Here is a 17,391-nt window from a genome sequence, read left to right as displayed (position 1 = left end):
TTCCTTCCTTCCTTCCTTCCTTCCTTCCTTCCTTCCTTCCTTCCTTCCTTCCTTCCTTCCTTCCTTCCTTCCTTCCTTCCTTCCTTCCTTCCTTCCTTCCTTCCTTCCTTCCTTCCTTCCTTCCTTCCTTCCTTCCTTCCTTCCTTCCTTCCTTCCTTCCTTCCTTTCTCTCACCCTTACCCCTCTTATCTCCCTTTAGAAACTGTAGTTAGCAATACTGTTACCTGAAAGATCATCATGCATATATTACTTTGTCTCCTTTTAGCACCCAGTTTTTGACCAGAGTGATCTTTTCCAATGATCATTGTCATAGCAGCACCCTTCTCTGCCCTAACTGCATTCCCCGCTCCTTGTGGCAAGCTTTCTACCATAGACAAACCTGTGTCTTCTGTCTCTGGGTATTAATACCATGCTATCATTTTTTTCCAATATCCCACAAATGAATGCAATTATTCTCTCTCCCTCTGACTCATTTCACTCAGCATAATCCTCTCCATATTCATAAATGTATATGAAAATTTCATGACTTCAATTTTTCTAATAGCTGCATACTTTATTGTGTAGATGTACCACAGTTTCCTTAGCTAGCAGGGGTCTCAAACTCAATTTACCTGGGGGCCGCAGGAGGCAAAGTCGGGGTGATCCTTGAGTGCAAAGTCAGTAGTAAGCCTTGAACATTGGAGGGTGTGACCCAAACAACTAAAACAAAACAAAAACAGAAAAAGATTTCTCTAGGGCAGTGTTACAAAATGTTGTATGGAGAGCCGTTTGCGGCCTGTGGGCCACGAGTTTGAGACCCCTGGCAGCACTTGAGTTGTTTCCAGATTCTGGCTATTGTAAATAGTGCCGAGATGAGCATAGGAATATAGAGGCCTTTTCTACATTGTGTATTTTTGGGGGCTCCTAGGATATATGCCTAGGAGTTATGTTGCTGGATCATAGGGAAGCTCAAGTTTTAGTTTTTTGATGAATATCCATATTGTTTTACCAAAAAAAAAAGCTGAACCAGTAGACATTCCCATCAGCGGTGAATGAGAGTCCCATTCTCTCTGCATCTGTGTCAATGCTGGTTGTTCTTGCTCTTGGTGATGTGTGCCAGTCTCTGTGGTATGAGATGATATCTCATTTTTTTTTATTTGTTATCTCCCTGGTAATGATGTGAAGCATTTTTTCATGTGCCTTTTGGCCATCTGTATTTCTTCTTTGAGGATACTTCTGTTCACCACTTTGGGAAGAGTTGGGATTGGATGTTTTTGATAGGATTAGATGATTTTTTTTTCTTGTTGTACTCTGCCAATACCTTATATATCTTTATTACAACAATTTTCATTTTTGATAGTGATAGTTGGATGAGCAATAAACTTACTCTGGATTTTATTTGGAGTATGGTGTTTGACTCTGTTCTAGGTAAACCTGCTGCTATAGTTTGAAATATAAAATAGATTGAGTTTTATATTTTATTTAATAAAATTTTATTTTAATTTTTGGACCACACACCTGGCAATGCTCAGGGATTACCAGCTATACATTTTGGGATTAGTCCTGGTAGACTCATAGGGGATCCTGAAGATTAAATAAGACTCAGGTATGTACAAAGCAAGTACTCTACCTGCTGTAATATCATTCTAAAATGAAAAAAAATGAATTTTAACTCTTAGTCCTTTGCAAACAGGAGATGAATATGGTATTTATTAGTGTCAGGTATTAGTATCTATTGTGTAACCGGGCATTTTATAATCTCCTTAGACATGTGGACAGTGATAAGTAAGAGAAATAGTCAATAGACTGGTAGGTAATCCAAAAGCCAATTTAGCTGGATATCATTTTATTCATTAAGTCCAATGTTACAAAATTATATAAATTTTTCAGCTTTTGTTGCTTTAAGGAAGACTTTTAGGAGATTTCAATGACCCAAAATAGGTTTGTGGACTACAGATTGAAGAACTAATCCATGGAAAATACACATGTTCTATTCTGCTGTTTTACCAGAAATGAATTTACACAAAAAGTTCTTTAAAGGGAATTCATTTAAAGGAAGACTTAAGAGTTCTCTAATATTAAGCAGGTATACAGTTGCAGTACTAAGAAAAGTAGCCCACTGCTAGTCTGTCTTCAATGAGCCACATACTTTTGAAGACATCAGATGGTCAACCAAATAAAAATTCTTTTGTTTTCTTTCTTTCTTTTTATTGGACACACCCAGTGACACTCAGGGGTCACTCCTGGCTATGTGCTCAGAAATGATTGCTCCTGGCTTGGGGGACCATATGCGACACCTGGGGATGGAACCGCGGTTCTTCCTAGGCTAGTGCGGGCAAGGCAAAATGCCTTACCACTTGTGTCACCCACTCTGACCCCCCAAAAATCAAATTATACCTGCCACTTTATATTTCAGATTTGATCCTTTTTCCCCCAGCTTTAACTCTGCTTCCTATACAGAACCATTGACAATATTTTTTTTCTCCTAGAAAACAGTCTAAATTCCTTTGCCTCTAGATCAGGGGTCTCAAACTCAATTTACCTGGGGTCCACAGGAGGCAAAGTTGGGATGATCCTTGAGTGCAAAGTCAGTAGTAAGCCTTGAACATTGGGGGGTGTGACCCAAACAACTAAAATAAAACAAAACAAAACAAAAAAAGATTCCTCTAGGGCAGGGCCACAAAATGTTGTACGGAGGGCCGTTTGCAGCCCATGGGCCACGAGTTTGAGACCCCTGCTAGATACTACCAAGGATGGTTTCTTTTTGTGTTGGATTTTATTTCACTTAAGTTTTAATGCCTATTTTATTTATTTTATCTTTCAGTTCAATCATTCTCCATTTGTTGGTGGTAATGGGGTGATATTAGGGGGGCTCGGGGGAGCCCAATATACTTCATATATCTACAGTTTTATGAATGTCTCTTTAACAAGATAGTAAATCATTAGAACTGTCTTGGATCAGTAGTGTTTATGCAAGCAATATAGAACAATAGACCATAGCGTACTATGGAAAAATGGATAATTTTGAACAAATGACTTTTGAAACCCTTAACTTCTACTAGTGCATTTTTTTTGCCAAAATTCTTAATTTATTCATTTCTTGCATTTGAAGTACTCCTCGATGACATCTTTGGCCTGTGATTCTTTGCCATAGTCCTTAACCACAACATAAGTGCCGCCAACCCTCTCTGTCAATTTTACAGAGGCCGACCCATTCTCCTAGTTTTTTTGTTGTCATCAACCTTAATCAGGTTTATCTGGTGTTCAGCACAAAGTGCCTCCACCAACTTGACATACATGGGTCATCACAGTTGGATGCAAGCATACAAAGATGGCCTGGCACTTGTCCAAGGCCTTGGCGGCCTTGCGGATGCCCTGCTCGAGCCGGTCATGGATGAGGTTAGTCTTGAGCACCTCCTGCAGGGCCGTGTTCACATCCATGACACCTCCAGCAGTGATACCTTCCTCGGCCATGGAGGTAGGTGGTAACGGGGGAGCCGAATCTTGAATGCGCACGCGCTTCCACGTACACCCGCTGTGGCAGGGAAAGAGCCATGTCTTAAAAATTTTATTGAAACCAGCTGCATAATATTCCATTGTGTATATGTAGCACAGTTTCTTTTTTTTTTTTAATTATGACAACAAAAATGCAAAGAAAGAGGACAGGGTAAAGTTACAGTGGAAGCCCAATCACCCATAAACAGAATTCTCGGTAGTCCCATCGATGATATCCCAGCCTTGAACTTTCAGCCAAAGAACATTAATAGAAACAAAACTGAACCCCTGTACAATACAATTACTTTGTCCCTCAAATCCCCAGTTGTAGTACATACTATTTCTTAGCAGCACACAATATAATCTAAAGGCATTAGACTTATGTAACTCCTTAAACATTGAGGGCAAAGTACATTTCTCTAGTTCCATGCACATGCTAACTAGTTTAAGTTAACATCAAAAGTTTTAGTGGGTTGTTTTTCTTAAGAATTGGAGTCAAGGGATCATAGTAAAAAATGGTATTAAAGTGGCATTTGTTTGCATAGGCCCACCAAAACATAAGGGACATGGAAAGACAAATTATGGTCTAAATACAAGGAGTCCTTACCCCTGAAGTTTCCTGGCACAGGACTGATTCTAGGCTCCAGGCAAATTAGTTTGTCCAATTCAAGTCATCATCTGTAGTGGCAATACACCTCCATTCCTCACATAGTCTCTGTTGTTGGTATCATGCTTCTGTATTAAAGATCCTGGAGTCTGCATATCCCATATTGCAGTCAGAATGGTGCAGAGCATCCTCTCGTTTCACCTCACACTTAAGGGGGACTAGAGAGAACCATGTCCTGTAGAGCAGGTCATTGTTACTGTCAAGTCTTCTCAGTGTAAACGGAAGTCTCTTTTTAAGAGGTCGATGTCAGACCCTTGGTAGTGTCTTTCCTGGTAGAGGACTGCTTCCAGCTGTTGCTGTAAAAGACCTTGGATGTTTCGTAGTTAGCTTGCCTGGTTCTGGCGTGAATGGAGGATGCCCATTCTTCTGAGGCCTGTGCCAGGTCATTATATCAATGTTCAGGGTGTAAGGTACATTGTACTGAAATTTATTAGATAAGAACTTATCTGTATGTATGGTGTTTTCCCATTTTAATGTGTCCATGCAAACAAGAATCAATGCCATGGGGCGTTATTGGTGCATCTGGAGGCAATAGGAACAAGACCAGCAATTTCCATGACATAGTTCAATCATAGGCATCAAACTGAGGGACAGTTCCACTAACAATCCTTACTGAACAGCTTACAAAGAAAAGACAAGATGAAAAGTGAATAGAAGCATCATGGTAGAAGAATATATAGAGAGTTACATCAGCTAAAGAAAATACCCATATAATATTCAAAAGATATATGTGTTCAATTTATGTCCTTCTAAATAGTTCTGGGATTTGTTAGATATACTGTATGTCTTAGGTCAGAGATTAGAACTATGTGTTACTGAAGTTAAGAAGGGTAAATCTGGGGTACTGATGGTTGGAAGGAGCAAGTGTTCGCGCGGGGGCTAACGCCCCCGCGCGGTTTGCAAATTGTAGACTGGTATGAAATTACCAGTGATGGACTGAGTATAGCTAAGTAGCTATCTGCCACCCACCAAATCAAACTCCACCCCCTAAGCCCCACCCTAGGCCATTGTCCCGGCCTGGGAGTGGGGAAAACCCTGGGTGCCCCATCAACTCCTCCCTGAAACCCACCTGGAGATCCGGAGGAGTGGGGGAGAGGGGGGTCGGGTGACCCAGATCCGATCCCCCCTACCCTAGGCTGGACCACGAGGCAGCTGGCCAATGGGGGGGCCTGCCAGCTGCCCATCCATGCCGGCTAAAAGTAGTACAGTTTCTTTAGCCATTCATCTGTTGAAGGGTATCTTGGCTGTTTCCAGAGTCTTGCTATGGTAAATAGTGCTGCAATGAATATAGGTGTAAGGAAGGGATTTTTTGTATTGTATTTTTGTGTTCCTAGGGTATATTCCTAGGAGTGGTATAGCTGGGTCATGTGGGAGCTCGATTTCCAGTTTTTGGAGGAATCTCCATATTGCTTTCCATAAAGGTTGAACTAGACGGCATTCCCACCAGCAGTGGATAAGAGTTCCTTTCTCTCCACATCCCTGCCAACACTGCTTGTTCTCATTCTTTGTGATGTGTGCCAATCTCTGGGGTGTGAGGTGGTACCTCATACTTGTTTTGATTTGCATCTCCCTGATGACTAGTGATGTGGAGCATTTTTTCATGTGCCTTTTGGCCATATGTATTTCTTCTTTGTCAAAGTGTTAAGGGAAGTTTCTTTTGAGTAGGTCGATGTCAGAGCAGTGGTAGGGTCTTCCCTGGTAGAGGATTACCTCCAGGTGATGTTATAGACAACCTTGGATGTTTTGTAGATGTCTTCCCTAGATCAGTAGTGGATAGAGAATGCACATTCTTTTGAGGCCTGTGCCAGGTCTTTATGTCAATGTTCAGGGTGTAAGGTTCCATTGCACTACAAGATTTGTGTGTTCCCATCTCTATTAGATAAGAACTTATTTATATGTATAGTATTTTCCCATTTTAATGTGCCTATGCAAACAAGAAATAAAGCCACATGGCATATCAGAGTAAAAAAAATTTTTATTGAAACCATTATGAGTTACAAAGACCTTCATAGTTGGATTTCAGGCATACAGTGAAAGTGAATTAGGGACATTCTAACCACCAAGTTACCATCTTCCACCAAAGTTCTCAGCAAGCATCGTATACCATCACCCATAGCCAACTGGCCAACCAATATAACAAGTTCATTTTAAGTTTAGATTGTTTTATTTTGGGTCTCTTGATTCTATTGTTGTTGACTTTGGCTTGGGCACTTAGTTCTGCCCTTTTTTATCTTCACCAATGCACCTGAAACCACTCAGCCCCTGGCCACCATCCTCTCTCATTTTTGTTCTCAGTTTTATAGAAAAATGTAGATATATGAGGTAAAACAAAGTAATTCATGTCACAAGATTCTATGTAAAAGGTTGGAGCCCCTATCTAGAAGATAAAAATAAAATTCAAGGAACCGGAGAGATAGCATGGAGATAAGATGTTTGCCTTTCATGCAGAAGGATGATGGTTCAAATCCCAGCATCCCATATGGTCCCCCAAGCCTGCCAGGAACAATTTCTGTGTGGAGCCAGGAGTGGCTTCTGAGCACTACCGGGTGTGACCCAAACCACCCCCCAATCTCAAAAGGGGGGCAGCAGGGATTTCTTTTGTTTTGTTTTGTTTTGTATAGGTTCAGTAAAAATTGCGGAAATTAGAAAGGAAATATTCTTGGCCTAAAAAACATGAAGCATCCTGTCATAAGGTTAATTACAGTCTCTGGGCATACTAATTGTCTAGCCCCAAGATCTTTCTTCATGGTTCTAGAAAAAGTTCTCCTCAATCACAGTTGTTGCAGTCAGGCTTCTGTAATTAGAGATCTTGGTATTTGTATTGATCCTATGTCGAAGCCATGGTGTCATGGTGCGTCTTCTGATTTCATCTTAGCATTAGGTGGTGAGGCAGGGAAACCTACTCTGAAAGCAAGTTGTTGCTGTTTCCTAGTCACCAGGGTATCATATGAGCCTACTCTGGAGCAAGTCGGTGCCAGGGCAACATTAGGGTGGAAGATTGATTCCTGATTCTGGTGAAGAAAACTGTGCTGGTTTTAAGGATAGGATCCAAGGTTTGGGGTTGGACTATGTCCAATAACTAAGGCCTAATGACAAATATTCAGGGTTAAAGGTGCCCTGTACTAAAAGATTTATTCTTATCTATATCATATAAGAACTAACTTTCTATACATATGATTTTCCCATTTTATGTAAGTATGCAAAGAAGGAACAATGTACATGATACTACTGGTGCATATGGGGGTAAAAAATAACAAGCTAAACAATCTCTATAACTTGGTTCTAACCTGAACCCAGACCCCAAGATAAACTTATCTACTAGAATTTCCTACTAATCAGATTCAAAAAAGGGGTGGGGAAGCTACCTCCACATGAGGAGATAAACACTAAGAAATACACCTATTGGGCCGGGCGGTGGCGCTAAAGGTAAGGTGCCTGCCTTGCCTGAGCTAACCTTGGACGGACCGCGGTTCGATCCCCCGGTGTCCCATATGGTCCCCCAAGCCAGGAGCAACTTCTGAGCACATAGCCAGGAGTAACCCCTGAGCATTATCGGGTGTGGCCCAAAAACCAAAAAAAAAAAAAAAAAGAAATACACCTATTAAGGAAATACATCTGAAGAAATATACAAAGGAAATAAACACATCCCAATTAAGTCTTTTAAAATAGTCTAAGGTGGGGAATAAAATCCAAGTTACAGTTTCAAGACCTAAGTTTTTAAGACCTGTGTCAAGGTCTTGTGGAGGTTGAAAAATGATTCACAGAAGTCAGGGATCAGATAATGTCCTCGAACTGAGGGTCTCTCAAGAGCCAAATCCAGTAGTGAGCAACAGTCCACGGGGAAGGGAGATGGGAGAAAAGGGGCCTCAGAAAGTGTATCAGCAGCAGCAGTGATGGCAGCTTCTTCCCAGGCCAAGGCAAAGTTGGGCTAGGAAGCTGTTCTTTTGCTCTGGGAAGCCAGCAGACAGATGTTGGGGGCAGAGGAAATGTTCTGGTTTCCGAGGAGTTAAGAACTGAGGATAAAGAAGATTAAATAGTGAGAAATAACAGATCAGGGGTGATAGGATGAGAAGGTTGGAAAGAAATTGTAAAGTGGTAAGTAGCGGAGGGGGAAAGGAAAGAGTTATATATAAGAGGGACTATATAAAACATAGGCATTATTTACAATACAGATTAGACAGACATCCACCATATATACACTCTCACACACACATAGACAGACACTGAAGATCGATTCATAAGTTGAAGTTCAAGAACTGACCTAGGTGGAATGGAATGGATCAGAGCACTTACAAAATATGAGGCCAGCAAATCAGTGAGAAAAGTATTCAAGTTCCTTGGTAAATCATCATTGGTGAGGGTAAACTGTGAGGAAAGGCTTCCAGGGTTAGATTGTACATAGAGCATTCCTAAAATAATCATAATATTCAAGTCTAGAATACTAAGCAATATGGTAATGAGCACTGTAAGAGGAGTCTACCCCATGACAATACCCTGGTATCATCTACCAGGCCTTGAACACCCAAATTCCTTTCCTGAAAGCAAACGGAAACCATGAGTATCATAATAATAATCATAATAGTAAACTAGCTTGAATTAAAATTGTAAAAATATACTCAATGAATGAGCTCTATAGTAAAAGTCTATGGCATGCAGTTGCCTAGTTCCATGTTACCTGTGGACACAAAGATTATCTCATACAATGGTAGTGAGTGAGAGCAATAGAATGCCTGTCTCAAATATAGGCAGGGGTGGGAGGAGGGAGATGGGGGACATTGACGGTGAGAATGCTGCACTGATAAGGAGGGGCTGTCTTTTTAATAACTGAAACCCGAAAACAAACATGTTGGTAATCATGATGCTTAAATAAAGATATTAAGTAAAATTAAAAAGTTAAATCATATTAGCAGGCATAATCAAATGGAAAATGAGTAAATTAGAGTATTTTATCAAGATTACCATAATGGGCACTGTATTTTGAGTTGAATATGATATAACACTGTAATGCAGAACTAGGACGGCCAAGCTATCTATATCTACAGGTTAAAGAATTATTGACATATTATAGTTAAGAAACTAAAACATTCTTATAGTGAGCTCTATAGTGAGAGTCCATGGCTTCCAAAGGAATTTTGCACCTGTTTTTGTGGATAAAAACATTATAATATTAGTATAGACATCTATAAAGAGCAGTTGTTTGAATATATTCTCAATTTCAATCCTCTATCCATTGATGCAGGTCTCTTTGGAGTATAAAAGAGAATATAGCTTTTTGTGTTTCTCCTCTTTTACTCAGTTTGTTTCCTTCTCCTCGCTATATTCTGGAGCCTATGGTGTGCAAAACTTCTACTGTTTAGATCACTGTGTTTCTTTGTGTAGTTATTTTAAATACCATATATAAGTTATATCATTCTGTATTTATCCCTCTTCCTTTCGCTTACTTCATTTAGCATAATATCATAATAATATAAGTCCCATGTATGTTGCTGCAAAGTGCATGATTGCATTATTCCTTACAGCTATGCAGTATTCCATTGTGTATATGTACCACATCTTCATGATCCACTCATCTGTTGTTGAACATCTAGGTTGATTCCAACTCTTAGATATTGTACTGAGTGTTGCAATGAATAGTGGTGTGCATGCATACTTTTGGATAAATGCTTTTCTGTCCTGGGGATAGATAGGCAAGAGAGGGATTGCTGGGCCATATGGCAGCGTAATTTTGAGTTTACTGAGAACCCTCCATATTGTTTTCCATATTGGTTGGACCAGACAGCATTCCCACCAGCAGTGGATGAGATTTCCTTTCTCACCACAGCCTTGCCAACAGAGAATGTCCCCATTCATTTTGATATGTGCTATCCTCATATGTAAGATGTATCATTGTTGTCTTGATTTGGATCTCCCTAATGATAAGTGATGATGAGCATTTTTTCATGTGTCTGTTGGCCATCTGTTGTTCTTCCTCAGAGAAGTGTCTATTCATTTCCTCTCCCCATTTTTGATGGGGTTTTTAGGTTTTGTGGAGTTAACTTTTGTGAATATTTTGTATATCCTAAACATCAAACCTTTATCTGATGTGTTTAATGCATAAATTTTCTCCCAAATCCATTAGATGTCTTCTAATTCTAGCCTGTATTTCTTTAGTCATACAAAATGTATTTAGTTTAATGTCGTCTTATTTATTTAGATTTGATGCTATTACTTTTGCCATGGCATCCTATCATTGAAGACTTCTTTGAAATCTAAGTCTTGGAGTTTTCTGCCTATGTTTTCCTCAGTGAACTTTATGGATTCGTGTCTAATCTTGCAAGTGCTAGCTAAGGAAGGACCACGGTTCGATCCCCCCGGTGTCCCATATGGTCCCCCCAAGCCAGGGGCAATTTCTGAATGCTTAGCCAGGAGTAACCCCAGATAAAACGGGTGTGGCCGAAAAAAAACCAAAACAACAACATAAAGGTATAAATAGGATAGATTCTTTGATCTCTTTCTCCTCTGGTTTATTAATTGTATAAAGGAATGCAACTATCTTGTGTATTGACTTTGTAGCAGGCCACTTTGCTGTATTGCTTTATTGTTTCTAGGATCTTTTCTGTGGACTTTTTAGGGATTGTGATATAGATATCATTATATGCAATGTACAATATTATCATGTACAATATCATCTTTTCTGCAGATAGAGATACTTTGACTTCCACTTTCCTATTTTAATTTTTTAATTTCCTTCTCTTATCTTATTGCTATTGCTAGGACTTCTAGTGCTATGTTGAATAAGAGTAGAGACAGTGGACATCCTTATCTCATACCAGGCCTTAGTGGGAATGCTTTCAGGTTTTCACCATTAAGGATAATGCTGGCTGTGGGCTTCTTACAGATAGCTATTACTGTCTTAAGGAAGGTTCCTTTCACACCTATTTTGCTGAGGGTTTTCAGCAGGAATGGGAGTTGAATTTTGTCAAATTCTTTCTCTGTATTGATTAATATGATCATGTGGTTTTTATCCTTCCATATACTGATTTGGTGTATTATGTTGATTGATTTGCATATATTGAACTTTCCTTGCATCCCTGGGGCGAAAGTCATTTGGTCATGATGCATAATCCTTTTGGTGTGTTGTTGGATTCGGTTTGCTAAGATTTTGTTAAGGATATTTGCATCCATGTGCACTGGTGAGATTGGACTGTAGTTTTCTTTCTTGGTGGTATCTTTTTCAGCTTTGGCAATGAGCATGATATTATCTTCATAAAAGGTATTAGGGACAATTCCTATCTTTTTAATTTATTTTTTTGTTTTATTTATTTTTTGTTTGTTTTCTGTTTTGGGGCCACAACCGCCAGTTCTCTCAGGAGTTACTCCTGGCTCTACACTCAGAAATCACTCTTGGCAGGCTTGGGGGACCATATAGGATGCTGGGGATTAAACCTGAGTCTGTCCTGGGTCGTCCACATGCAAGGCCAATGCCCTATGGCTGTGCTATTGCTCTGGCCTGGATTTCTATCTTTTCGATGTTTCAGAAGAGTCTAAGGATAGTCAATGGTAGTAACTCTTCTCTGAATGTTTGATAAAGTTCACCTCTAACCTCTTTGGTCCTGGAATTTTATTTTTGGGGTGTCTCTTAATCACTTGTGTTCCTTACTTGTGATTGGCCTGTTTAGGCTTCCTACTTCCTCCACATTAAGTATTGGGAGATGATATTGATCATGATGGAGATGATTTTTGATCTCTGTAGCATTGTAGTCTGATAAAGTGCTTGGTGTAATTCTTATGTGTGTGACTTTATATAAGTTACACTTGTGTCCTAAAATGTGGTCTTTCTTATAGAAGGTTCCAGGTGTACTTGAGAAGAATGTTTTCAGTGTTTTGCGGATGAAAGGTTCTGTATAGATACATTAGTCCTAGTTCTTTTAGTTTCTCATTTAGGGCTCTTATGTGTTTGGTAGTGTTCTGCCTAGTGATTCTGTCTAGTGGAGAAATGGTGTGTTGAAATCTTCCACTACTGTCACATTTCTGCCCATATATTTCTTGAGGTTTGTGAGCAAAAGCCTTACATATTTTTCTGGCTCTACATTTGGTGCATAAATGTTGATCAGAGTTAGTACTTTGTGGTCTGTTGTTTCTCTGGTCAGTAAGTAGTGTTCATCTTTGTCTGTAAGTACTTTCTTGAGGTTGAATGAGATTTAGTCTGATATAAGTATTCCTGTCCCAGCTTCCTGCCCCCCCCCCCCAGCTTGTATAATTGTTTTCCATCCTTTTACTTGAGCCTGTTTATCCTGAACTTTTAGGTGTGTTTTCTGCAGGCATCAGATATCTGGGTTTTGTTTCCTGACCCAACCCTCTACTCTGTGCCTTAAATGGGAGAGTTTAGTCCATTGACATTTAAGGAAACTTTTGACAGAGAGGGCCATTATATTATGTCGGGTTGTTATTGTTACAATTGGGTATTTGGTTTATGGAATTGATGTTACTTTTGGATTATGCTTATGAAAAAATGACTTCCTTGAAGAGATAAAAAAGAAGCATATAAAATTTCTGATTGTTAATGCATTGTTTGTTCAGTCTTTTCCAATACTTCATGCTGCATGGTGGTTCAGACAGTAGTGTCATTTAGATTAGTTAGTTATGTTTAAGAGTGATCTATTTGATGGTAGGAATGTTGCACTGGTGAAGGGGAGTATTCTGTTTATGATGGAAACCCAACAACAATCAGGCTTGTAATTATGGTGCTTATATGTAAAGATTTTATAATTAAAAAAGGAATGATCTATTAGTTTTATGTTGGCAATATGTCTCAATTCCTCTGAATTTGTCATTTTCAACTATTGAAACTTGTTAAAAAGTTAGGAGTCAGGGCTGGAGAGGTGGCGTTAGAGGTAAGGTGTCTGCTTTGCAAGCGCTAGCCAAGGAAGGACCGCAGTTCGATCCCCTGGCATCCCATATGGTCCCCCCAAGCCAGGGGCAATTTCTGAGCACTTAGCCAGGAGTAACCCCTGAGCATCAAATGGGTGTGGCCCAAAAACAAAAACAAACAAAAACAAACAAACAAAAATAAGTTAGGAGTCTACTTACAAAAGGGCACATGTTTTGTAGACATTTTAGTGGGTGAATGAAAGTTGGTTTACCTGAGAAATGCTAACTCTTTAGTGAAGAGCATATTAATAAAGGTCGACTGGGTCTCACCCATGTCTGATCATGCTTATGGTAATAGCTGACATTTAGTGTGTGTGTGTGTGTGTGTGTGTGTGTGTGTGTGTTTCAAAACAAGTGAAAGTATCAGGTTCCTTTCTACAAAAAGTCAATATTGCTTATCTTTCCCGAGGGCATAGTAAAGCTCCTTTCACTGTGGCTTGCTGCCTGGCTTTCAGTGGATATAACTGGAGCCTAAGGTGACAAAGGACAGCCAGCTCTTCAGGTATTAGCCTGTTTAGAGAACTAGCTTCCTATTCCACCTGCAATTTGTCGTCATAAGTTCTCAAAGAAGTTGCTGACTTCCACTCCTCACTCCTTACCCTCCTCAACTAAACTCAGATCAGTGGTGAAAAGACCATAAGAGTCTGTGTAGGCCTTTGGGAAGCTCCATGTCTCCATTAAGAACAAAGAGATTCTGTAGCATGAGAACTGTATGACATCTGTGTCTGGGATAGGAGCTGATCTTCCTGAAAACTGATCTTAAGAACAAATATGGAACCAACTGTGTATCTTATTTATTTCTTAATTTTAATAAGGATCAGAATTTAAATTATTTATTGCAAAATTCAAGGTCATTTCAAGAACATGTTAATGGGGCTGGAGTGTTAGCACAGCAGGTAAGGCATTTACCTTGCATGTGACTGACCTGTGTTCAATCCCTAACATCCCGTATGATCCCCTGAGCCTGCCAAGAGTAATTTCTGAGTGCAGAACCAGTAGTAGCCCTGAACACTGCTGGGTGTGCCCCCCCAAAAAAGAATATGTTAATGATTATAACCTTGGCCTTATGTATTGGACATAAGAATAGAAAGAAATTGGAAAAATACTAATAGTATTAGCATCTTAGGAGTGAAATTTCCTTTGATTCAATATTGTAATTCCTAAATAAAAGCTTGCTTATGCTGCTTTTACAATGTACAACTCGTTTCTAAATTATTCATGAGAGCCCAGAAGAAATACTGGACTTTCATACATACAACAAACAACAAGTCTGCTGTTTGCTCTACTAGAAGGTATTTCCATGTCCCTTTGAAAATGATTATAACCATAATAAAGGATTAGTGTGTTTTTACATCTGTAAAATTCTACAGAAATTAACTATCTGAATCACATTACCAAATTTTAATCCTAATTTTGATACCATGAGGTAGATAATTGCTCATATTTTATTGATAAGGTTATTACAGCCTGGAAAAGTTGACTGATCCTCCTGAGATTTGCAAAATTACTAAAGGAGTAAAACTACTTACTGCTTGAGCACCAAGGTTGCAATCTTCTAATCTTTTTCTCACCAGAAAAAGAAACTGACACATACAAACACACCAGATTGTCTCTTTTTAGAATAAAAATAGGGATATTTCTTAGAATTGGATATTTACTGTGGAATGAATGGAAAGATGAATATTGGCTATTTGGAGATAATGAAAAAAATTCTGTTCTCCAGGAGTTTGGATTCTGGACAGGATGAGGACACATACTGGTGAATATAGGTAATAAAGATATAAAGTTAATTTTACAGGGTTTGAGATGTGAAAGCAGCTATGGAAAAGAAAAAAATTGAAAAAGAAACTAGTGATGTTGCAATGGCAAAGGATTGGTAATGTTTTAAATATAGATCGGTCACAAACTCACTAAGAAAGAGACAGTTTGCGCAAAACAGAAAAATAGATAAGGAAAGGCTGGAAAAGGGATTAGTCAATTTAAAGTCTCTTAGCACAGAGAGGGTGTGGTATAGTCTGTAACAGAAACACAAGCAGTAGCTAGAAGAACATAAAACGCTAATGTGGACTAAGAGTTTTTACCTGTGCTCTAAGAATCTCATAGTTCTTAGCATAAGTCCCTGGAGAGAATTCAGGGATCTATTTATTTGTTGTGAACCGCACCCTGCTTTTGGGTGGGGGTCTGGGCCACACCCAGTTGTGTTCAGAATTGAATCCTAGATTTCTGCTCAGGGATCACTTCTGGTGCTACTCATAAAATCATATGTCGTTCTGGGATGAAGCCTGAGTCAGTTGAGTGCAAGGTAAAAACTTAACCCATGAGATTATTCCTCTGCTATTTAAGAGAATGTTATTTTAGTCCTGAATGTGGCCAAAAGCCTCATAACTTAATAAAAATGTGACCTTGTCAGCAATAGAAATCACAGGCGATCATATTAGAGTTGTTAAATGGAACTTAAAATGAGTTCTCTTCATTACCACTTCAAATTCATTTCTAGTTATATATGAAATTGTTGTAATTCTTATAAACATTTTAGAATAGAAAACATTTATCATAATTTTTTGAATTAGTCAGAGAAAGAATCTGTAGACTTCATGAGCTGCCAAAAGGATACATGTACCAAAAACAAAAACAGGATTTGAGAAATCTCGAAAGACTAACGTTGTGAAGGCAAGGCAAAGATGGAAAGTATTATCTGATAGGTTGCGTGAAATGAGCCACTAGAAAAGTTTGAGTGGAGGCAGAATATGATTTTTTTTATTTATTTATTTTTTTTAGAATATGATTTTTATAATGTTGAAAAAGCAGGCCCTGGCTGCTGTGGTTATTGAAAGATGGGAGGAAGGAGAGTTTAGGCCGATGAACCTAGGATCCCGTCATTACATTATTGTGATCCTTAAGACAATAGATTGTACATGTCCAGAGGAATAGAAGATGGTGTTAAAGACTATGATGATAGTGATAGAGATCGAAGCAGTGTAAAGTATTTGTCTTCTGGGTTTATTATTACAGAGGTAATCCATCAGTATTTCTCGCAATAGGCTGGATGTGAGGCAAAACTTCAGGATGTCACAGTTATTTATTTGACTAAGAGAAAGATGGAATTGAGAACAAAAGATTATATGGACTGAACTTGGTAGGGCAAATCCAGCAGTTTTCCCTCCCTCCCTCCCTCTCTCCTTACCTCCCTCCCTCTCTCCTTACCTCCCTCCCTCCCTCCCTCCCTCCCTCCCTCCCTCCCTTCCTTCCTTCCTTCCTTTCTTCCTTCCTTCCTTCCTTCCTTCCTTCCTTCCTTCCTTCCTTCCTCCCTCCCTTCCTTCCTTTCTTCTTTCCTTCCTCCCTCCCTCCTCCCTTCCTTCCTCCCTCTTCCCTTCCTTCCTTCCTTCCTTCCTTCCTTCCTTCCTTCCTTCCTTCCTTCCTTCCTTCCTTCCTTCCTTCCTTCCTTCCTTCCTTCCTTCCTCCCTCCCTCCCTCCCTCCCTCCCTCCCTTCCTTCCTCCCTCTCTTCCTTCCGCCCTCCCTCCTGTCCTTCCTTTCTTCCTCCCTTTCTTCCTTCCTTCCTTCCTCCCTCCCTCCCTCCCTCCCTCCCTCCCTCCCTCCCTCCCTCCCTCCCTCCCTTCCTTCCTTCCTTCCTTCCTTCCTTCCTTCCTTCCTTCCTTCCTTCCTTCCTTCCTTCCTTCCTCCCTCCCTCCCTTTCTCCTTCCTTCAATCCTTCCTTCCTCCCTCTCTCCTCCCTTCCTCCCTCCCTCCCTCCCTCCTTTCCTTCCTTCCTTCCTTCCTTCCTTCCTTCCTTCCTTCCTTCCTTCCTTCCTTCCTTTCTTCCTTCCTTCCTTCCTTCCTTCCTTCCTTCCTTCCTCCCTCCCTTCCTTCCTCCCTCTTCCCTTCCTTCCTTCCTTCCTTCCTCCCTCTTCCCTTCCTTCCTTCCTTCCTTCCTTCCTTCCTTCCTTCCTTCCTTCCTCCCTCCCTCCCTCCCTCCCTCCCTTCCTTCCTTCCTTCCTTCCTTCCTTCCTTCCTTCCTTCCTTCCTTCCTTCCTTCCTTCCTTCCTTCCTTCCTTCCTCCCTCCCTTTCTCCTTCCTTCAATCCTTCCTTCCTCCCTCTCTCCTCCCTTCCTCCCTCCCTCCCTCCCTCCTTCCCTTCCTTCCTTCCTTCCTTCCTTCCTTCCTTCCTTCCTTCCTTCCTTCCTTCCTTCCTTCCTTCCTTCCTTTCTTCCTTCAAACTTCAAGAATAGACTGTATACTTCATTTTTCTGGGTTCAAATCCTAACTATTCTTTATTTCCTCTGTGAAAGAGGAAAATACCAAACCTCTTTGTGTTTTGGATTCAGTTTTTCTAATATGGGGT

General features: G+C 40.1%; 1 protein-coding gene and 1 pseudogene across 2 annotated transcripts in view; one reads left to right on the top strand and one right to left on the bottom strand.

The window, feature by feature from the left end:
- The window catches only part of FMN1 (formin 1), a 483,837-nt gene that overhangs the window by 175,534 nt on the left and 290,912 nt on the right, over nt 1–17,391 (top strand). The window lies entirely within an intron of this gene.
- Nucleotides 3,052–3,453, bottom strand: LOC126032108 (40S ribosomal protein S12-like; annotated as a pseudogene).

The sequence above is a fragment of the Suncus etruscus genome, chromosome 16 (genome assembly GCF_024139225.1).
Source record: "Suncus etruscus isolate mSunEtr1 chromosome 16, mSunEtr1.pri.cur, whole genome shotgun sequence".
Lineage (NCBI taxonomy): Eukaryota > Metazoa > Chordata > Mammalia > Eulipotyphla > Soricidae > Suncus > Suncus etruscus.
This window is presented reverse-complemented; position numbering and strand designations above follow the sequence as displayed.